This window comes from Plectropomus leopardus, chromosome 4, assembly GCF_008729295.1.
Source record: "Plectropomus leopardus isolate mb chromosome 4, YSFRI_Pleo_2.0, whole genome shotgun sequence".
NCBI classification, from domain to species: domain Eukaryota; kingdom Metazoa; phylum Chordata; class Actinopteri; order Perciformes; family Serranidae; genus Plectropomus; species Plectropomus leopardus.
This window is the reverse complement of record NC_056466.1, coordinates 4567609-4575756: the sequence shown is the minus strand read 5'-3', so window position 1 is coordinate 4575756 and position 8148 is coordinate 4567609.

Sequence of the window (8148 nt, the reverse complement as noted above, 5' to 3'; positions counted from 1 at the left end):
GGAGCGGGATAGTCTGCTGCTCCCGCAAACCTGCAGGACTGATACACGCCCCCAGCTACCCCCCTGTGAGCTGACGTAGGGCGGAACAGCCAATGAGAGTGGAGCTGGAGTGATTGATGGTGTGGGCGGGGCTGTTGTTCAGGCGGGTTTACATTTGGTGGGAGGTTGATTATTCATGCCCCTAAATTCGCTGTAAATTAGTGCCAGGGGCGTTTGTAGGATTAGAGGACGCTGGGGGATTAGCCCAGACCTCACTTTTTTTTTTGTTTTTGTTTTTTTTTCGGGGGGGGGGGTATGTTGTTGGTATTCATTTATTGTATTTATTTGGCAGACACGTTTTCTATTCTGATTCTTTTTTGTGCATTCAGGCACCTGCTTTAATCATTTTGAAACCTCAGTTTTAACTTGTGTTGCTTTCAAATGCAAGTTTGCAAGTTTTTAAACATTTGACATCCAAACAAATTGAAGCTGTTTATTTCAAAAACATTATTATGTTACAGAATTTAATTTGAATTTAAATTCAAAAAATTCAATAAATTTTTTTCAGCACTTTCCCCAGATAACTTCCTAGTGTTTTTTGTTTGTTTCACTTTTCCCTTTTTTTTCTTTTAAAAGAATCGGGTAAATGCCTGATTCACTGTTGTATGTTTATATATATATTATTTCCTTTTTATTTTCTCCGTGCCACTGAGTTTAATAAAGTTTTGAACTGAAATGAATTGAATTGAATTACATGTCATTTTAACTAATTTCTTGCTAATCTCTGGGTCATTTATTCTTTCATTGCTCATTGCTTTTTTTTTTTTTTCATTCACCAAACAGTGGTGAAATGAAACTATGCATGTCTATTCAAGTGCAAATATGAATGGCCTTTTCTTACTTTCAAACAATATATATAGCCTATATATTTAGATCCTGGGCTGATTGTAAAATAGGCCTAACAACGTGACTTGTTTGTCTGAAGCATAATGAATTAAATTCAGAAAAAAATTTGCCCAGTTTTTCTGAATTAAAAAGACAATTATCTAAAAATGCTGCCAAAATATTCTAATGGGAAAAAAATGTTCTTTTTTTTTTAATTAACATGATTATTATCTTATTAATTCAGAAAACAATAGCAGATTTGTTTTCCAGTTTATGAAAACTTTGCTATGCATTCTGGGATATGAATCTCAGTAACTAAGAAAAGCTGATTTATTTTTCCCCTCAAGTGAATTCATTAAAATCATGTAGGTCAGGTAAATAGGATAACATTAGATTGGTAAAACTTTATTCATCCTGAGGGAAATTGCTGTGCTGCAGTTGCAATACAAAGTTAGAGGATTGCAGACACAGAGCGTGCAATATACAAGGACTAAAATAGCAGAAAAGCAAATGTAAATATAAAATACACTACATAGCAAATATAAACTAAATATCTAGAAAACCATAAGGATCAAAATATAAGAACTGGCTAATTATAAAGTGTAAAATATAACATAAATAGCTAACAGGTAATGGCCGGACAGAAAGACAATGGGTCCCTGTATAGATATGAAAAAGGCCCCGCCTCCTGTCCTACATAGGAGCACAGATTGTGGTTGTGGTTAAAACGTCTGACAAAAGCACAGTTGCAGCATCCTTGGTTAAACGCCAGCTGTGGTCCTTTGTTGCAAGATCTCTCTCTCATGTTTCCTGTCACCTTTCAGTGGTTCGCTGTTGAATGGGGGGAAATGCCTGAAATAGTTTAATGTGCCATTAGTGCTTTATGAGAATCTTGAAAGATGGGTAAGTAGGAAGTCCAAAGTATAAAAATAACCATGTGAAGTACCCTTACCTCTGAACTGTAATATAGTTGGGTTTTTTTTTCTATGCATCTATTATATTCGAGCAGCTGGAGTTTCTGCTTTCCATTTGGTATAGCTTAACTAATCCATTTCACGGTTTAAATCCTTCCAGTTTATAAAATGTTGTGTGCATATTGATGTGTTTAAATTGTGATTGTAAGAAAAGCACATCAGCTATATGTCAGCATTCTCGCTCTATAGGTTGTTGTCAAAGGACTTGGAACTCAAAGTAAGGACTTGGGACTTAACTTGGGACTTGTCAGACTTAACTTTGGACTGAACTCGAGACATGACTGCAAAGACTTGAGACTTGTGACTTGCAAAACAATTACTCAATCCAACCTCTGTTACTTTGAGCCAGTATTACAACCACATAACCACATAATTGTTACTTTAAAGACATACCCATTCCTTCAGATTATAATAGTTTTATACCAAGATAAACAATTTAACTCCAAAACATTTTTTTTGTGGATCAGACCTCCTGACCCTGTCTTCATCCTCATCACAACCAAATCCTCCTCCACTACAATACAATAATGACAATAGCAGCCATAGAAACGACACCACCAACCTCCAGCAACAATAGGCTGTTAGGCTCATCTTTTATTCACAAGACGAGGGCACGAGGCCCGCAGGCAGCCCAGTTCACCACCCCAGTGAGAGGGCAGACTCCAGTCACAGAGACGATTATATTTGCTCTTCTACCTCAGCTTGATAGAGGACCACAGGGGATGATCCTGTGGTTTTGCATGAGCTGTTTGCACTTGAGATTGCTGCAATATTTTTTTATGGAACTCTATCACAAATGCAAACTGACTCATAATGAAAATGAGTGGAGGAAAGCAGGAAAAAAGATAAGGAGGAAATAACAGGAAGATTGCACAGCAATTAGAGATTGAGCGAGAGTGAAGAGGCACGAGGAAAAAGTGGGTACTCTTTCCTGTTTACATGAATGGCCGAGCGTGTGGAGGTTAGCGCGTGAGAAATGTGACAGGCGTGTTTATATAACATGTACAATCTGCTTTCCTTATTAGGCGGGTTGCGTGTCACAGTGGGTAGTCGAAGTGTGTGTTTCAACGGTCATAGTTTCCACGTATGGAGGCCTCTCCATTCTCTGATTTCCTCTCAACGTCACAAACAGCTGCCTGGAGGCTGCATTAGCTGTCGCCATGGCGACAAAGATGCTGGCTGCCCTCCATGCCCTCCACACCTGTTTCTGACTGCAACTGCCTAAATAAATCTTTCACGTTAGGCAATAATACCCACCATGCCAGGGTTACCGGCAGGCCAGAGCGATGTATTGTTATATCTGAGGTGTAAAATTGCAGCAAGAATTATATCGGATGTAGTTTTCTTTGTATGAGTGACCATTAAACAGCAGGCTTTGTCCACCAATCGATCAATAAAACTCATTCAGAGTTGATGGCAACATGGGAAAAAATTGTTGTGACACCTGTGAGGATTTTCTAGGATCAATGATGGTTTTGAACTGAGAGCATTAAGGCCTGGTCAGACCGGTTTAAAATGGGGAAATATTGCTTGGTTTTGCACTACTTCATATTGTTTCCTTTTTGTTTGACATGAGATGACCCGCAGTTTTGCCATCTCAGCGTCCCAAAACTTATTGTAATCCTGTGTTTGAGAACGATGTCAGACTCATGCAAAGGTCTTTGGAATATCTTTAAATCAGTTGTTGCAAAACTATAAATATGGGTTACGGTTGGGTCTGTGTGAGCTTCTCCAACACAAGAAATACACATGAAACAGTATGCCACGAGAAAATTCCCTGCAGGCATATTTGAGATATCACATTCACAAGAATGAAACAGATGTAAGGTCACCGTGACCTTGACCTTTGACCACCAAATTCTAATAATTACATTGTTGAATCTAAGTGGACGTTTGTGCCTTATGTGAAAAAACTCCCTCAAGGTGTTCTTAAGATATCATATTCACAAGAGGGAGACAGACCAGGACATAGTGACCTTGATCTTTGACCATCAAATTTTAATCAGTTCATCACTGAGTCCAAGAGAACTTCTGAGCCAAATTTAACGAAATTCCCTCAGAGTTAAAAGAGAGAACATTACTCTCTTTAAAAAACGTATGCAAACATGGAGAAAAAGCAATACAAAAGTTAAACAAGACATAGCCAAAAATGAGCAAGATTAGTAAAATTTTACATCAACATTAGCTGACATGAGCAAAAAAGAAAAAAAAAAGAAAAAGTCAACAGATTTTTCCCTGTATAATCATTTTTAATATATTATTATAATAATCATAGATACTTTAAAATTGTTTTAATGTTTTAATTTTTTTCTAGTTTTTTGATAGTTTTTTGAAACCTATTTTCAGGTAATTTTCTCATCACATATTACTAATTTCTTTGTATTATTTCCCTGTGTTTAAAAAACATGTTTGACATGGTTAAATAGCTTGCGAAAGGCACCTGGACGCAGCACAAGAAATATTAAGTCAATAAAGGTTTCAAAGGGATAATAAACCACATCTAACCCACAAAAAAAAAAAAAAAGAAAGAAATAAAACCCAATGACTTTGAGATAAGGGAACAGGGAAGAAACTCATTTCTGGGTTTTACGACTCATTCCTGCACAACTCTATTGGAACTGGCATAATATGACTAAGATTTTAAGAGCAGCTACTGATTATTCTTTGGTGGGATAGTTCTGTTTTCTGTTTCCTCTCCCTGTAAAGTCAGTCCACATAAAGGCCTTTAATGTATCTTGCAGCCCCTGTGGCTGATCCTAAACCCAAACGTTTTGGAGCAACTGCTGCATAAATAGCTCATTGGTGCTATTTTTGTAACCAGAGGGTCATAATGAAATAACAATGCAAAAAAAAAAAAAAAAAAAATCCCAAAGGTTATTTCAAAAAAATCATAACAGACAAAAAGGAAGCTCTATTTTAGAACAGGAAGGAGAAAAGGGAGGAAAAGGAAATGGACTGTGGATCCTAAGAAAACTCTGGAGGATGAGCAGAAGTGCCTCGGAGTGATTTATTGAGGACGGCGCAAACATTTTCAGCCAGTGTGTGGTGAATTGGCAGAGACAGAGAGGGAAGGCCCAGTCAACAAGCAAATGACAGCCAGATCACCTCCCACATGTGCACCGTAAAACACGTTGCGTGTGAGCAGCAGAGTGTGTCAGCAAGTGTGTGTTTTTGTCAGACTCATGAGGGGTCTTGTGCAACGTTCCCAAGTCTGAATTGTGACCGTGTGTGTTTGCGTGTGCACAAATCACATATGGAGTTGCTTATTGTCATCTGGCATCAATTTTTGGGGAGTGCCTTGATGTCCCAATGATTGCCCTCATCACCGATTTCCACCCCCCACCGGTCGATCTTTATGCCATTAACGGGAACACTGCAGCGGTTCTTACTCAATCTGAGTGTGCGGAGAGGAAGCCATAAATGTGCCGTGCTGGCATGTGGTACAGTACGTTTGTAAAGCCCCAATATCTTTCCCACATAAGAGATGACATCAACATTATCTGAGTAGACGCAGCCCTCCGTGTGGTCACGCCTGTTAGAGTACAAGAGACAATATGGATCTGTGGTTTTGTTTACGGCAGCACAGACATAATGTCTCAGTATCACTTTAAAGTCCTCACCAAGAGGAAAGCAAGGAAAATGTTTTCTTTACATTTTTTTATGTCCTTGCAGCTATAATCCAAAAAATCAATGTTTATTTTAAAACAGACCCCATTGTTTACTTTATAATGCTTGCAGTATGTTAGTATACCAACATATATCAATTTGTGATCTTTACATTGACACTACTTTGAAAACATCCCAGAAATGATGAAAAAAAAAAAAAAAAAAATATATAAATATATATATATATATATATATAAATAATGGACTAACATTAACTATATCCGTCCCGTCTCGCACCCTCAGATGTGTCCCTCATTGTCATTCGCAGGTCCAGATTATTTCGTAAAGGTGACACGGAGCTCTTACACTTTGGAAAGACCCATCTGAGATCTGGGCCGCAAACTCCGTCTCATCTGTCTCAACCACTTTTAAAATCAGCAGTTTTCTAAAATTGCTTTTCTGTGATTTCTGTTACGTTTAACGCCATTTTTCACACATCTTTTCCTTTTTAATTTGTACCTTGTGTTTGGTTCATAGTTCATTTTGTTTTCTCTGTGTGTTGATGTGTTTGTAAAGCACGTTGTATCTGTGTTTTGAAAGGTGCTATATGAATGAACTTTGTCATTATTATTATTAATAGTAGTGTATTGTATTTACAACAGTGAATATTCAAAATTTTTTAACCCAAGAAAAAAATTACATTTATTATCTTTCCATCACTACTTTGACCATAAAAAGCCAACCCAACCTCAAACACGTTTTAAGATGGTAAAAAAATCGTACTTACAAAATGTTTTCACTGTATACTGTGTATAATGGATAATATTAAATGTATCAAGTAACAAAAATGATCAAAAGTTCATTTATATTAGCAAATAGTATTTTTTTAAGGCCAAATCAACTCTTTGGCAAAGCATGTTTTTAAAATTATGTTTGACCCTTTTTAGATTTTTTAGTTTTCTGTACAAAATTACAAAAATATTTTCATTAAGACCTCTAGAACGTCAAATGAATTTGCCTACATGTGAATATCCCACCACACATTCAAAACCACATATGAAAGTGGCCCAAATCTGTTTTTAGCAGATGAGATTCGATGTGATTTGTGCTGGTTACAATGTCATTAAACAACCACATCTGGGTCACATGGGGGGGAAAACATCAGATTCGGGCCACTTTGGCCCACAGTGGAGTGTAAACATAGCTAAAGACACAAAATGTGAACGGTAAAATAGGGTGCAGGTTAAAAAAAAAACCCCACAGAACTTACCCTTTAAAAGTTCACAAGCCAAAAACACTTTTCACACATTTCCCTCTGAAACATAAACAACATAAACATAAACATAAACAACTATAGTCACACAGAACAAACATATTTCAAAACTGCTTAAATACTAGAAATGCGTAACTGTACTTTTCTTTGTCATAAAAACAAACCTGACCTGAAAAGAAAAGGTCAAGAAAGCAAAGCGCCTCTCTGCCTCTATGAGAGGATCACATGACCGCTCCATGAGCACTCAAAGCTTACCCTCTCGTATCTGTTTCCACATGCAGCAGTAACTAATGTTTCTCATTCCTTCTCTGCTATTCATCCGCCTCTCATCATCCCTCTGCCCATCATGCTTTCTCCGTGTCTCAACACACTTTTTAACTTTGTCATTTACAAAAACCACAAATGCTCCCAGGTTCCCTTTTCCAAGTTACATTTCTAAATCTCACTTCCAGCTGCCAACAGCATTTGCCGCAAAACTCTCAGTCTCAAGTATTCTCACATTACCGGACTATTTGCTTTGTTTCTCCTTCATTCCTCTTATCTAGAGACGGAAGAAGCGAGTGCAGCATATCACCAGCATCCCTTATCTTTATGTTGGCCTTTTCTCATCCTCACCTGATAAATTCAGAGGCCTGCTCGGCAGTTTCTCCACATTCAGTTTCACTGATCTCTGCTCCAAGTATTTTGGAAACGCAGTAGGTTTCTGTCACGCCCTGGACTTGATTTCAACAAGTTAAATGCTATGCAAAAACCACAGAGGCGCTCATTTGAAAGTCAAAAGGCGATGGACAGGAAAAGCTTTCTGCTGAGGAAGATAAAGAACAGTGGAGCAGAGCAGATCCTGCAGGGTTATCAGCGTACATGTTATCAGACCGAAGGCCACAGGACTCTCAGTTTAGGATACAGTTTAACATAACTGTAGTTTTATTAGCAGTGCGTGCGCCAAGCCTTCAGATGCGATACTTCAGTCTTGTCCTACAATGCAAAGCGGCGATGTCTAAACTTGCTTTGGATCTGTTCAAATCATGTGACTGACGACGTCTGAATGTGCCTCTTTCCAACCTGCTGCTGGTCTGAACTGGTCTCAACCACAATATCCTCTGTTCCTCTCTTGTCAAAGTACATCCTGCACTGTGGTCCACTTACAGAGGGACTCCTTTAACACCTTCGAGCCTCATGAAAGCAAGTGTCCTCTTTGCTTTTCACCGGCATTCATTTCCTGTTTGTGTTTCCCACTGTTATCACACTTCATCTCCACAGTGGAACAGAAGTGTGTAAATCTAGGAACGGGTGGTCGAATATTTCACCCTCCCATTTAAAAAATATAAATGAACACTGTTTTATGCATCATAAAAATGTGCATTAAATCATATGGAATTATGGGCCGTGAAACATTTTCTAACAATGTGGCAGCAATTTCAACTGCTGAAT